A 15,729-nucleotide genomic window follows, 5' to 3' on the forward strand; every position below is an offset into this window, starting at 1 on the left:
AGAATTATGCTGATTGGCAGAATGAAGCTAGGCACAGGAAATAAAGTGATGACATTTAATTCTCCAGACAGGGATGTCTCTAGAAATTTTCATTGTGGGCACAGTTGCTCATGCATCCACTCTATTGCACCATTTGTCCTCTATTGAGATTCTCTGACAGCTGTGAAGCAGCAAGAACAGGTCTGCCTGCATATCTTTCTGTTTTCACTAGCATTCACCTCTATCTGACTTTTGCCTGACTTGTGATGTTTACAGAGGGTCAGTATCGGGTATCAGCTCTAAATCCCTTCCTCAGACATTGGCCAATTGTTGTGGACTCGCAGGGTTAGCTAATGCCACTCTACAGCGGTGAACACCATGCCTGCATTCGATTCCAGGCATCTGAGACAAACAGACAATGAGAAAGGGGATAAGATTAGATTAAGAAATTGCACTATGAATTCACATCTGTGCTCATGCCTCTCTTCAAGAATGCCACCCACACTTTGTACCTGATGTGATGGGAGCTTGAGTTTGAGTTTATTTTATTCTGGTCTTCAATCCCATATAGTTGCTTTAGACTCATTGTCTCATTTTTGGGTAAAGTATAAGAAACCAGCCAGCTGATACCAGTTTAGGTTCCCTTGCGTGGAGTCATGCAGAGCTTACAGTTTTGCCTGATTGAACTATTCAGTTGACAATCTAGGGATGATTACGTAGCCTTCTGTTTGAATTCAAAATCATGTGTCATTGTTCGTCTGGAACAAATGGTTATTTGCAAAGCTCTTGTTTAAAAAGGTGACTCTCCAGCCTCCCTGTCCTCTAGCACTGCATTTCTCCATCTCTTACTCATCTGTTTGCCAACAGGCAGACTCACTCTGCGGTGTTTCACCACATGAGGGGATAAATAAATAACCTTGTGATTGGATACCTTAAGTTCTCCTCTTGCATGGTTCCCACATATAAAAACGTCCCCAGAAAGACATTCATTAACAGAGGTTAAAAGTCATGTCTTCCAAATAAGGGAAGCGAGTGCAGCATATCAGATCTGTTGGCATTTCCTGTAAAACTGAATCATTGGTCTATGTTGCACAGTCTGTCGTTCAGTTTTATTGTGTGTAATTCGTCATGGCTGAGGGTTTACTGTTAATGTGCAAACAGTACTTCTGTTGGACAGATAATGGAATCCTTATAGCATAATTCTACGAAAATGTCCATATGATTTGTATGGTTTCACTGTTATGGCATGTTGAGATAAGTGACTTGTGTTGTTATTTCAGATAAGAGTCTGGCTTGGTTCCTCAGGGCTCATGTATTCCCTATGGATAGGATCTCTTCATTAGACAAAGACTATAAAAAGTAGACCACAGCCTTGTGAATGTTCTACTTGACATTTTGTCTTCTCGTCACGTGGTCTGTTATTTCTGATTATGTCATCCAAAGCTAAACCTTAAAAAGGATATCATTAACATAATATCAGGAGACATTGTTAAGTGACCACCTGACAGTGTCATTTAAATCTCTCAATCTACAAATGACGTGAATTACTAGATGTTGGATTCCAAGAAAGACAAACAAAGTAATAAAGGGATGATGACTTCGGTGAATTATGGGCAGAGAACACTCAGAACAATGGTCTTGTCAGGGAACAGTATTGTTTATAGCACAATTGACATGATGTCTACACACCCACCTTTTGTTAGGAGATGCCTAGAGAGTGGAAGGTGTTGGTGGAGGTTGTACACAGGCAGAAAGACATCATCAGGGACCCCCACACACACACACATACACGCACACTTCGGAGGGAGTCGTTAGTGTGCCATAACTTTTTACTTTGGACTTAGGTGTGCCAATATGCCTTCTCCTCTTCTATCTCTTCAACGTTCTCTCATTGCACCCCCCTCCAGAAAGGTTCCACAGTTTGTTGCCCTAAGGGAGCGAGAGGAATTAATATTAACGTTATGCGCCATAGGCATAGACTTGAGGGGTATGCAGGCATAGCAGGGTGTGACTAAAGCTTTGCCCACACACTGTGCATCAGCCAAGCTGTCGAGTGTCCCTGCTAGCACGTATTTTCTGCTGCTACATGGCTAATGTGGGATTGTATTTTGTATTTCAGTCATTTGTTACATGAAATACTTTCCTTTTCTCTATGCTTCTCTCTACTATGCCAAGGAACATGCACCCTGCAGCCTTTGTATGGTGCTTTCAATAAGGGAATTGGACCCCTGAAATGTCTCCAGTGTAGGGTGTTAAGTCTTACAGTCCATGAAGTGACTTGCCAGACTGATGGAAAAAAGAATTTTCACAAGTTCCATTTGAGTGGGAACCAGTCACATCAGTGCAATGACTCATGGACTGATTAAAATGGAAGTATGTCTCTGACAGTCCTGAGGATGACACTTTGACAGTGGCTGTAGTTAAGATTGAATCTAAGGGAAGGCACTTCAACAAATCCATGGGCTTACACATACAGTAATTGTGTGTGTCTATATCTCTTCACAGAGACTGTGTATTGTTTTGAAAAGTCATTGCCTTATTTATTCAAAAGTGCTCAAATACATTTATGTCGACTGGAGGTAAAAAATGAGGCTTTAGCACGGCACAGTAACCATGGTTGCCGTTATAGCTCAATAAACTCTGTGTGACTTGCCTGTCAACCAAAGCATCGGCCATAACTCAGATTAGGTACAGCGTGAGCTAAATAAAAACTGTATGAATGGCTACCACCTGACCCCCTGTCTTGCATTTCGCCCCATCTCTCCGATTCTCACACATTTCTCACGCCCGCTGTACAAGCTTAGTTGATCATTTTGTCATTCTCCACTTTCAGATCACATTTTAATATCCCTAAGCACAAGTGATAGGCTACACGCCAAGGAGCCTTTTTCACCTCTGATCTATAATGTTTATTATGTATCAGTTATGGACTGGCCCAACCCCAGAGACAGTGGGCGTGCACTAAAACAGCACTCAAACAGCAGCAGCAGCAGCATTTACTTTGTTCTGCATTTAAAAGGGTGTTCCCATCTGTATTGAACTGAGGTAAATGTGCTGCTGTATTCAGCCAGTCCCACTGCCATTGGGATCCTATAAACAGAGCAGTTGATGGGCAGGACGCAGCAGGTGTCGGAGCATCCACCCGCCTGTTCGATGTTGTAGCCCAGCTTCGCCTTCGCTAATGAAAACTTGTCTCGCCGGATCACTGCCTTCGGCTCACCCATCCCTCTCTTTTATCATTCCCGTCACACTGCTGTTTCCGTCGCGGCTGCCGTGTGGATGGCGGAGAGAGGGGCACCAGGGAAGTAATCAGTCCAAAAGTAGTGTTTTCACACGGGCAGACATGCTGATCTTGTTTGCTTTAGACGTCACGTTGCACACACCTGCTGCTCTTCTTCATCTGTTGCTCCACTGTCTGTTGTGTTCGGGGGAAGAGGGTGGGGGGTGGAGGAGGCAGGTGTCATTGTGGACACTCTGTGCGAAAGCCTGGGACCTGGGTTTGGATCAGCTGTCTAATTCCCCCTAATAAGCAGGGCCTCCAGGGCCTTATTTGAAGAGTGGACTTTATTGGTGACAAATCTCAAATGGTTTGTTGCTGTGTGAGAGGTACATTAAGGGCAATTAGACAAATAAGAAAAATAAATCGTGGTGCGACAGCCTGAGATTGTGCTATTGTTATTTCCCTGCTAAAACAAAAACAAAAGCTGACATCACACTCTCACTTCCAGAAAGTTACGACGTCTGGTGCCACTAGGTTCGCTGGTCGCCATAGTTTCCAGACAAGAGATCACCCAAGCCGAACGAAACGCCACCCGCGAGGCTGTGCGGAATGCTGCATGCATTCCCTCCCTCCGTCTTCCCCTTTACCCAGCCCATCTGGCCCCAGTTAAAAATTAATCTCGCTGTTTTAAAAAAAAAGTTTAAGAAGGTGGAAAATAGGAATCACTCAAGAGACACAGAGATCCTGTCCTCTGGGCCAGGACAAACTCAGCTATTGTCTGAATTGGAACATGGGTCTGTTCTGACTCGAGTCCATCAGATGCAAACCCGATCTGGGCCTTCTAGTGTGAGCTAAACTGCCACACAGCCAGCTTGGGGTCCCTGGAGTTTGACGTGCATGAGTGGACTTGGCCTCTATGTTTCTGAAGGCCGGACCTGCTTCCAATTATAACAAGAACATGACGAGAGCACTCATAAAGGACTGTAGTATCCCGTTAGGATTGAAAGGGTCATAAAAGCTCGGCCAGGGTCAGAGTGCCGATTGTAGTTTCTGTTAAAATGCGCCCTGGGCAGTGTCATCATAATTGGATACTACAGTGTGGATTATGCCATTTTTTGGTGTTATCTTTCTGAGTCTAAATATAAACTTGCATGCATGATATATCTCATGCTTACACTCCCTTACCTGCTTAAAACATTACATATGCTACATTTTTACCAAACTTGTAGTGATATGAAGTTGTGCATTACCATGGCTACTGGGGGGGGTTGACTTTTCTACTTGCAAATCAATTGAAAATTAGGTTTACTGATTTATATTCTGGAGAAGACAAATCAACTCTGGTGGTTTTGAACATTAGATCAAGGTCCAGTCTGTCTGCACACCCCCAGGAGAGAGAGGAGGCACATCTGGCCAATCCACACTAATGGGAGTTAGCTCATGACGATATACCAGCCAATTTGAGATCATGAGTAATTCTAGACGGTGATAACACATGCGCACGCACACATGCACGCACGCACACACACACACACACACACACACACACACACACACACACACACACACACACACACACACACACACACACACACCCATTGTGACGGCACCCACGGAAAAAGGTCAGTAATCCTTCCCTGATCTTCCTCTTTGATTATGAGTGAGAGAGGGGTCTACTGTGACATTATACTGTATATCAACCCATATTCTGGCCTGCTCTACCTGAACCACTAAAGCAATCTAACTTAGCCATCAGGGAGGGAAAGTCCCACTCTATTAGACCTGAAACATTTATAAATTGTATTGTAACACACTCGACACCTTAATCTCAGTCAGATTGGGTGCTGAATCCTTCAGGTAATTACTGGAACATTTTTAAATCAACAATGACACTCAACAGTACTTCTTAATTTTTTTTTTAAATCTCCCCACTTGCATGGGAACGGGTAATATTAGGCCTAATCATGCCTAATCATGCCTATCTGTGTCAAAGGTGAAATCGCCATTGTATGCTGAAGAAGCGTGTCTGGCCCGAAACGTCTGTTGCGTGTTTAAAAAAGTTTTTTAACATACTGTTGAGTGCTCTCCTTGATTCATAAAGTGTAGAAAAGTAATTTGAATATTAATTACAGCAATGTTTAACATTCACCAAGCATTTTAGACAAGAAATGAGTGCATCCTGTTACATATTCAGGAACAATTAAAAGCACACAATGCTCTGCCACCCAACCCATAGGAAAACAGTCCCTTTACTGTTTCTTGCTCAGGTCAAAAACCTCTTGCTGTGTACATGAAGAAAGTTCTCAGAGTTGTGTTTATTTTCCCTGACAAGTAATTCTCAAGTAGAGAGAAGGTTGAAACAAACATACCCACAGTGTTTTAGTGGCTGGCCACTGTCGTATCAAGTCAGGCTACGGGCTGTTAATATCAATGATGGTTTGTTAATTGTACTCACTAGACTAGTACACACATAACTACTTTTGCCTTATCAATAGAAATCTCTGCTTTAAACATAAAATACCCCATTCACATTGCTGCTCTCTCTCTCTCTCTCTTTTCTTTCTGTGTGTGTCTCTCTCTCTCTCTCTCTCTCTGTGCCTCCTAGGTTTTGTGATTGTAACGCCTTCAATTTGCCTCACATGCTGGATAAGCAGTTGTGATTGGTTCCTGGATAAGCAGTTGTGATTGGTTCCTATTGATTTTGAAAGTCTGTGACATTAAATTGCCAGACAGATCTGTAAGATCTGTAAATTCAAATGGCATTGCAGGCTACTCTAATATATATGCATGGTATTGTTTGCTTGTAGCATTAACTAGACTACAACGAGTGAGTGCATGAACCAGAGTCACTACAACTGACAACGACATTGCACCTGTGTTATTTATTTATTTATTGTATGTATTGTATTGTATTGGACTGTATTACTGGCTGTTCAGGTTATAAAACTTCTGCCATTAACAGCTTCAATCTCTCCTATTACTCTGATGACTCTGCAATTGTAGGGTGTGTGAAGGATGGGGAGACTGAATATAGAGAACTGGTGAACAGCTTTGTAGCGTGATGTGGAAACAAACACTTACTCTTAAATGTGGCCAAGAAAAAGGAGATGGTAGTGGACTTTAGGAGGGCTAGGGCAACGTTGAACACTGCCTCCATCATGGGGGAAAAGGTGGAGGTAAATATTTGGATGTTCATTTGGATAACAAACTGGAAGTGCAACACTGAGGCTGTGTACAGAAAGGGACAGGGCAAACTATACTTCTTGAGGAAGCTTATGTCTTTTAATGTGTGCAGCAGGATGTTGAACATGTTTTACAAGTCTGCTGTTTCTAGTACCATTTTCTTTGCAGCCATCTGTTGGAGCACCAGTATCAGTGCAAATTACACCAAAAACTCAACAAGTTGATTAAAAGAGCTGGCTCTTTAGACTTGTAGACTTGAGCCTCTACAGTTGGTTGTTGAGAGAAGGATGTTGCAAAAACTCCTTAACATTATGGACAACACCTCACATCCACTGAATGAACTACTGATCAGACAACAGAGTGTTTTCAGCTGGAGGTTGTGTTTTCAGCTGGAGGTTGTTACCAAAAATCATTCCTGCCATAACTATTTACAATAACTCCCCTTTGTGCCGTGAGAGGATAATCTTATTCAGAGAGACAATGCACAGTTCACAACCACTTGCACAGACACTTTATATCCAATTGTATTTATTTTGACTTGTATATATGGCAGGACTATTCAAGTAAAGTGTTGCTGTTTTCTTTGGCATTATTCTATTTACAAAAGAGGTAGCTTGATTATCTATAATCGCGGCGTGGACACATGTCAAGCCCTGGCTCCAGCTCTGATCTTTTATGACTGGGCAGGCCTCCTCGCGGTGTGCCCTTGTCTCTGGCCTTTCTTGCCCAGGTTGTTTTAGTCCCTCGTTAGGGGATCAGTTTTGGGCTTATTTCCAGGCTTTTGCAGCTTGTTTCCTGCCCAGGCCATTAGAACTGAAACAATAGTGTTGGGCAGGAAGCCAGAAGGGCTGGAATGTCATCACGCCCCTGGAGATTTCCTCAGAGGCATGGCCTCACTGCCAGAATGGGTCAGCCAACACCCCTCAGAGTGGGACAGTATCCCTCTTTCTCTCTCTCTCTCTCTCTCTCTCTCTATATATATATATATATATATATATATATATATATATACATTTTTATCTCTCTCTCTCGTTATCTCTCTCTCTCACACACACACACACACACACAGCACCCACTGCAGCGACACAGAGCACAGAGCAGTGGTGCTGTTGCAAGTCATTGGGTGTCCTTCTGCTTGCTGGTGTGTTGATGTTTCTTTCTCGTCATCACTCTCTGATTCCTTTTTGGTCCCATGTGTACTTTTTATTCATTGGGAGGATTTTCCCCATCTATTTAAGTTTTTCTGTCAGCTCCATGCTGTGTGTCTGTCTCTTTCTCTATTAGGAGAGGACTGACATGTTGCTTTTCAAGACTATTTCCCTCTCATTCCCTCTTTTCCTCCATACGTATGTCTTCTGAGCAACAATCTAGGTCTAAAAGCCCCTATCGTAAAAGCACCAATTACCGCCCCTTTCGTTTGAAAATTCTAAAACAACAACGTTGCCGATGGTGCCAATTTCCGCCCTTTCACACTGCACATCAATGGTTAGTGCGAGAATTCTTGTCACAAATCAAAATTCCACTGGAGCTCCAAGCGGATTTTACACGCAGCCTTACAACACTGTTTACAGCTCTTTGAGTCACGGTAAAATGACATTTTTCATACATAGCTAATTTAGATATGCTTGCGTTTCTTTACAAATCCGCCGTGTTGGTTTGTATAGATGATATGATATGTTACGATATGAGATTTAGAGCTGCACAATTCTGGATAAAATGAGAATGACAATTTTTTTTTGCTTTCTTATGTAGAGCTCTCATTTGTTTTAAGTAAGTATATATACTCTTTTGATCCCGTGAGGGAAATTTGGTCTCTGCATTTAACCCAATCCGTGAATTAGTGAAACACACTGCACACACAGTGAGGTGAAGCACACACTAATCCCGGCGCTCGGGGAGCAGTGAGGAGTTAGGTGCCTTGCTCAAGGGCACTTCAGCCGTGGCCTACTGGTCGGGGTTCGAACCGGCAACCCTCCGGTTACAAGTCCGAAGTGCTAACCAGTAGGCCACGGCTGAATTAATTTATTAATGTTTTATTATTTTCCCCACATATTAACTTGTAATTATCAGTAGTATCACTAGTAGGCCTAATTATCCCAAAAATTGACCAATAGGCTACTGTTTAATTATACTCAAACTCCATTAGCTATACATCAGATTAGACAGGTAATATTTGGTTGTGTCTGAACCATTAGGCTATATGAATTTGGAGAGGCGTATGTGATTTATAGTTTACTTTGAATTGGGTTTTGCTGTTATTTGCATGCAGAATATTACTTTTATTTTTAAAATTAATGAGAATGTTCAGAATGTATATTAAAATGAATATTATTATATAGATTAATTTCTCTACTTTGTACCTGAACCAGTGGTTGTGGTAAGGGAGGGGAAGTTCATTTGTAGCACATTATAGCCTAGCACATGTATGCAGTAGACATTCAAGAACAAACAAGTGTGATTTGAGGAATGGGGAAGCAGGTGCTGTAACTCAGTAGGGTTTTTGGCCTAGCGATGCCTTTGGCACCGGAGCAGGGGTGTCAAACATAAAGCCCAGGGTCAGATCAGGCCCGCCAGCAGGTTTCATACGGCCCACCAGATGTTTTGGGTAGGAAGGGAAAAATTAGAAAGGATAATAAGATAAGATAGTTAGATAAGATATTCACATCCAGTTGTCTTCAACAATTTGTAATAAGGAATTTCTGTGATAAATTGATTAAAACTAGCACTATAAACCATCATCAGGAGGAAGAGGCCAAAAAAAAACTGACATGGAAGTTGGGTGTTTCAAGAGAGAAAGAGCAGGATATGACGGCAGTAGATGATTTGTACTTGTTTGTTCTCATTCCAACAAATCCGGCCCACTGCTTAATATGAGTTGTACATAGGGAGAAAACAGAGAGGCCCTCTGTCATAGAATCTTTCTCTATAACCATACCCATGTTGGAAAGTGAGGAAGATTTAGAGTTCTTTTGTGACTGGTATTGTGAAGGTGTTGAGTGATGAGCCACCATTCTCTCTACTTTATCAATCGTTACAGCTACGTACAACAGGCACTGTGTCATTAAACCAGGTCACAGCAGAACTCTTGACGTGACCACTTCTGTGTTGTAAGAGTTTTACATGAGACTACTTTTTCTCTGTCAAAAGGTTGATGGGTTAACCGTTAGAAGATGGTGAGAAGATTGGGCCTCTGTTGTTGACCAAGCAATCTAGAGTACAAAGCATATTTACACAGCAGGTTTATGAAGGTGTGTGTGTTGTGTCCTTGCCAGCATCTGAACTTTCGACCAGGTTCTGACGACAGGTTTCTGTCGTCTTATGTTGACAGGTTTCTGGCTATGCCTATTGATCTGATATATTTGTTATAGAATATAGCAAGTGCTATACTTACACAACCACACGCTGGGTTTGATGAAAGCTGAAAAGAAAAGGGTTCATTTTTATGGTACCAATGTGTACTAGGCACTTCAGTGATTTTGGACATAATAAGCCACTTCATGTTGGGCATTTAGACCACAGATATGAAAAAATAGGCATATAGTAAATAAACAAGTCCTTATCTACCCTGATAGGGAATATAGTGGTATATACTAGGTATATAGTATAGACTACATGTAAAGTACATTTAGTAATTTGAGATTCCTCTTAACTGTAGTAACGTATAAAAGTAATTACTGCGTAGCTTATCTCATCCAGACAAACCGGGGACAATGTCATATGAGGACATAGTGAAAGCATTAGGTGACCACGTTTCACCTAAGCCTCTAATTATTGCTGAACGGTTCAGATTTCACAAAAGGAACCAAGAAGAGGGTGAATCTGTATCACAATTTGTAGCCGCACTGAAACGGTTATCGGAACATTGTGAATTTGGAACGGCACTAAATGACACTTTACGTGACCGATTGGTGTGTGGCTTGTCTAGTGAGTCCATTCAAAAACGGCTGCTTTCTGAAGCTAATTTGACACTCAAAAAGGCCATAGAGGTTAGCACTACAATGGAAATGGCTGCTTGCGAAGCACAGCAATTAAGTACCTCAACGCAAGTGTATAAGCTGTTTATGGAATCTAAGATAAAGACTAACGCGGGTAAGCCATGCTACCGTTGCACTAAAACTGGACACCAAGCATCAGAATGCTGGTGTAAAGAATTAGATTGTAGAAACTGCGGCAAGAAAGGTCATATCGAGCGTGCCTGTAAGAGTAGAAGGACTCAAACAAATAGACAGGATGCAGAAATAAAGACAAGCCACTTTCGCAAGGATAAAAAGAAACATGTGAATCAGATGGACCATGTTCTGGATGAAGAAAATGACAGTGAGTCTGATAATGACACCATCTGTGTTCTGTCAATCAAGGACAATGATGACGGCTACTGGGTCACACCATTACTAGGGAAACAACCTGTGCGGATGCAAATCGATACCGGTTTGCGTGTCTCTATGGTATCAGAGACAAACTACAAAGAGAAGTTACAGCACCACACTCTTCGACTGACCAAATTAAGACTAAGGACCTATACTGGAGAGGCTGTGCCAGTGTTAGGGGTTGTCAATGTGACAGTGGATTATAATAGTCAACAAGTGACTCTTCCCTTGTACATCATCAAAGGAAACCGTCCAGCTCTGTTGGGCCGAAGCTGGCTGGAAAAGCTCAGGCTGAACTGGCAGGAAGTGTTGCTGGTGGATGATAGTGGCACCAGTTCTCTACAGAAGATATTAGAGAAACACTCCAAAGTGTTTGAGGAAGAATTAGGTAGCATGAAAGACATAGCAGTCAAACTTGCAATTAAACCAGGAAGTACTCCAAAGTGTCTGAAAGGGAGACCTGTTCCTTATGCTATCAAACCCAAAGTTGAAGCTGAATTAGATAGATTAGTTAAGAGTGGAGTGTTGGAGCCGGTGAAAACATGTGAATGGGCCACACCAATTGTACCAGTCATAAAAAAGGATGGATCCCTAAGAATCTGCGGTGATTTTAAAGTCACAGTAAACCCAGTGCTGGCTGCTGAGCAGTACCCATTGCCCCTCATTGATGACATTTTCGCTGGCCTGGCTGGGGGACAAAAATTCAGTAAGGTGGACTTAGGCTTATTTACAGATGCATGTGGACCGAGAGTCTCAAGGACTACTTACCATTGTAACACATAAAGGTCTGTACAGGTACCAGAGACTCCCTTTCAGAATCACTTCTTCCCCTGCATTGTTCCAAAGAGCTATGGACCAAATCTTGAGTGGGTTACCTGGGGTTCAGTGCTATTTAGATGATTTGTTAATCACTGGATCTGACGAGCAGTCACACTTGAGAAACCTGGATGCAACACTGCAAAGACTGGAAGACTATGATCTCAAAGTAAAAAAAGAAAAGTGTGAATTCTTCAGACCCTCTGTTGAGTATTTAGGCCATGTTATTGACAGTAAGGGACTGCACAAGGCACCATCTAAAGTGAAGGCTATTGTGGAGGCGCCATCCCCGCAAAAAAATGTCAGTCAGCTGAGGTCTTTCCTTGGCCTGCTGACCTACTATGCAAAATTTGTCCCCAACCTCGCAGCAAAACTGAATCCACTGCATGAGCTGTTAACCAAAACAAAGACTACTTGGGAATGGACAGACAAATGCGAGAAGGCTTTCAATGACGTGAAGTGGGCTCTGTCGACATCCAGCGCCCTCATTCATTTTGACCCTAAACTGCCAATTCAGTTGGCTTGTGATGCCTCACCATATGGTGTGGGCGCAGTGGTGTCGCATATTCTCCCATCTGGGGAATAGAGACCTATAGCTTTTGCTTTGCGGACTCTAAGCCAGGCGCAAAGCAGGTATGCACAAATCGAGCGCGAAGCTCTCTCTCTAATCTTCGGGGTTAAGAAGTTCCATCAATATCTTTTCGCCAGAAAATTTACATTATTGACGGACCATCGGCCACTTACCTCTATCTTTGGGCCTCATACTGGCATTCCATCATTAGCAGCCAGCCGCATGCAGCGTTGGGCTCTGTTATTATCTGCCCACCAATATGACATTAAGTATAGGAAAGCGGGTCAGCATGGTAATGCGGATGGGCTCTCTAGACTTCCGTTGCCTGTCGCCCACGGTGAATCAACTCCAGCTGACATTTTTTACTTCAGGGAAGTGATGGCTGCCCCTGTGACAGCGGGTCATGTGAGCAAACACACCCGGACCGATCCAGTCCTGGCAAGAAGGAACGAGCTCTCAGTCCAATCTGGATGTCTACTGTGGGGCTATCGCGTCATTATTTCACCACCATTAAGAAAGAAAATGTTGGATGAACTCCACTCTGGACACTGTTGCGTGGTGAGAATGAAAGAAATTGCACGCAGCTATTTCTGGTGGCCAGGCCTGGACGCAGCCATAGAGGAGAAGGCAAGGTCATGTTCTGACTGCCAGAAGCGGAGAAACCTTCCCCAGCTTGCCCCTGTGCATCCTTGGGACTGGCCTGAAGACCTGTGGCACAGTGTTCATATCGACTTTGCTGGGCCTCTGGAGAACCACATGTTTTTAGTGGTAGTTGATGCTCACAGCAAATGGCCTGAGGTGGTAGTGATGAAGAACACCTCGGCAGAAAGAACCATTGAAGAGCTTCGGTCTATTTTCAGTCGTTTCGGATTACCCCAGCAGCTTGTCAGTGATAACGGCCCACGGCTAATATCAGAAGAGTTCAAGACATTCATGGAAGAAAACGGCATTCAGCACATTAGAACTGCCCCATATCAACCAGCTACGAATGGGCTCGCTGAAAGATTCGTACAGACCCTGAAGCAAACTCTCAAATCGTCACCAAATACACAATCTCTTAACCGGCGCCTCAGTGCAAATTTTGCCCATTTCTCATATTATCTTTCACCAAACCCTGAAGCAAACTCTCAAATCGTCACCAAAAACACAATCTCTTAACCGGCGCCTCAGTGCTTTCCTGTTGTCCTACAGAAATACTCCTCATGCCACCACAAAGGTATCCCCTGCCACAGCTCTGCTGAATAGACAGCTTCGCACCCGCCTTGATCTTCTAAGGCCTAAAAAGGCAAAAGAAATTGTACACCATAAACTAAGAGCTCAGGCAAAGAGCAGACCTAAAGCTAGATTACGGAGTTTCACAGTTGGAGACCAGGTTCTTGCCCGGAACTATACAACCAAAGAAAAATGGAAACCTGCAACAGTGGTGGCGAAAAGTGGTCCAGTGTCATACACTGTTGAAAACAGTGATCATCGCATCTGGAAGAGGCACATTGATCAACTGCTCCCCACATCAGGTTCCAGTGACGACCAACCTCCGCCCACATTCCATGTTCCAGAGCTGGAGGATCAATCCCAATCTGATGAACCTTCTGCTCAGATTGCCGAGGACACCTGGACTGGTACACCACCACCAGTCCAGGTGTTTACTCAAGGCGTGACGTCACACCAGCCGTACTTCATGCCACCCACCTCCGGTGACACTATGAGTGACATACCCACTGACCGTACTTATCCAGAGAGAGTTAGACGCCCTCCAGACAGACTCTCCTTGTAGTCTAGAGACTAACCCACTACGTTGGGGCAAAATAATCTCCAGGGTTTTGTCTGGGAAATGAGGCAGTCCACCCTCTTTCCCTAGTTTAGGTGAAAGTTTGTTTAATAAACAATTTGGTGACATAAACAAAGGTTAATAGAATGTCATAATTGCAACAGAGAAAAGATCATAGTATAATAAGGGACTGATTTGTTATTTAATTTTTGACGGTACTATTAAAGTAAAGGTGGAGGGAATTGTGGTATATTGGCTTCTTAAGTTTGACCCTCTGTGGATACCGTAGTGCCCTTGTTGTGATTACATGCTTTGTATGCAGATTCCTGGGTTCGAGAATACAGTGGCACACACGTTAACTGGTCTCCGTGTCTTCCTTAAAATATACACTAAATGCGTTACAACTACTATACTGAGGATATACTACAGTAATGAACTAGCACCAAAAATATATCACCTTTTGAAAATAAGGAGAAACATGATAAAATGATACAGTATGATGTTTATGGTAGCCTGTGACATTAATAAGTCCTTAATGGTTGACAGTTTGGTGGCTGCTTAAAGCAAAAACTAAACATGGAATGCTTCTGATCCTGCTCACACAGAGGTTAGGGCAACTGAGACTGCCATTCTACTGAGACAGCAACCGACAGGCACATGGAGCAGCAACTGATAGGCACATGGAGCAGTTGTTGTAAATGTCATGTTGTCATTGTGTCATTGCCTTCACTGCCGTAGTGGAAACTAAAGTAAAAGTAAATCCAGCCATTATCTCCAACTGTTGCCTAAATGCGCTCCACTGTTGTTTCTGGTCCTATAACTCAAACAAACAGCCATTACAATACATAGGAAAGCCCAGTATTTTCACACTTAACCCCTCTCCAACACCATTGCTCAACAGTAAGTCTGTGAAGTGGCCTTTGGTTATTACTCTGTGTTGCTCGGTGCAAATGAGGGGCTCTCGGTGGGGCCAAAGCTGCACTGAGCAGCTCCACTGTGTTATTACCTCCAGTGATTAGATCAGGGTTAATGGAGCCTGTCGGAGCCGATTGAGAACACCGAGTCCCGCTTGATTTTCATCATCACCATCTCTATCTCAGGCATCGCCTGACTGTCCCTCACATCCACTTTCTCTTTGTGCCTCTTTTATTTCTTTTAGTTCCTGTCTCATTCCCTTAATGATTTTTGCTCACAATTTAGGCCCATTTCTCATATTATCTTTCTAATTTTCTCTCTCCCTCTCTCTTTCTCTTTCTCTCAAATCCTCTCTCTCTGTATCTATGTATCTTATCATGTATGTATTGCTCTTTCTATCGCGTTCATCACCTGAGACTCACAATTAGACTCATTATTCACTCCAGCATGTGTCTCCTTGTCAACATAATTATCAGCCTTGCTTGACACCCATTCTGTTTTCATCTTGGTCTAAATGTGAGGGTGAAATTGGCCTCACATCAATCTTGATGCATATTTAATACTATGTTGTTGTTTACAGTAAACACAGTCTGGTGTGGTGAGGAGAAGAGGTGTTCAGTTGAGCCAATTATCAGGTGCTCGCTAGTGAGTCGTCAGCTCTACTCAGGCACTCCAGTGCTTCAGAGCCTCCTCTCTATTTTCAGCACTTCTTATTTCTGTTCTCCTGTTTCTTTCTTAGCTCCATTCCAATACAGACTACAGTTCCTAATATTAAACAAATGAACATGTGTATAGCTGTTGGGGGCATGATATTTTTTTCCTTCTTCTTTTTGTGTACCAATGCTTCTTTTTAGACTCCTTTCTCTTAGTATTTCTTCCGCTGATTGATTGCATCAACATCTCCTATTTT

At 42.9% G+C, this 15,729-nt stretch overlaps 1 protein-coding gene across 1 annotated transcript in view; it reads left to right on the plus strand.

Annotated features, from left to right (window-relative positions):
* The window catches only part of npr1b (natriuretic peptide receptor 1b), a 62,733-nt gene that overhangs the window by 3,147 nt on the left and 43,857 nt on the right, over positions 1 to 15,729 (plus strand). The gene's annotated exons all lie outside the window — the stretch shown is intronic.

Source organism: Alosa alosa, chromosome 13 (assembly GCF_017589495.1).
Source record: "Alosa alosa isolate M-15738 ecotype Scorff River chromosome 13, AALO_Geno_1.1, whole genome shotgun sequence".
Lineage (NCBI taxonomy): Eukaryota > Metazoa > Chordata > Actinopteri > Clupeiformes > Clupeidae > Alosa > Alosa alosa.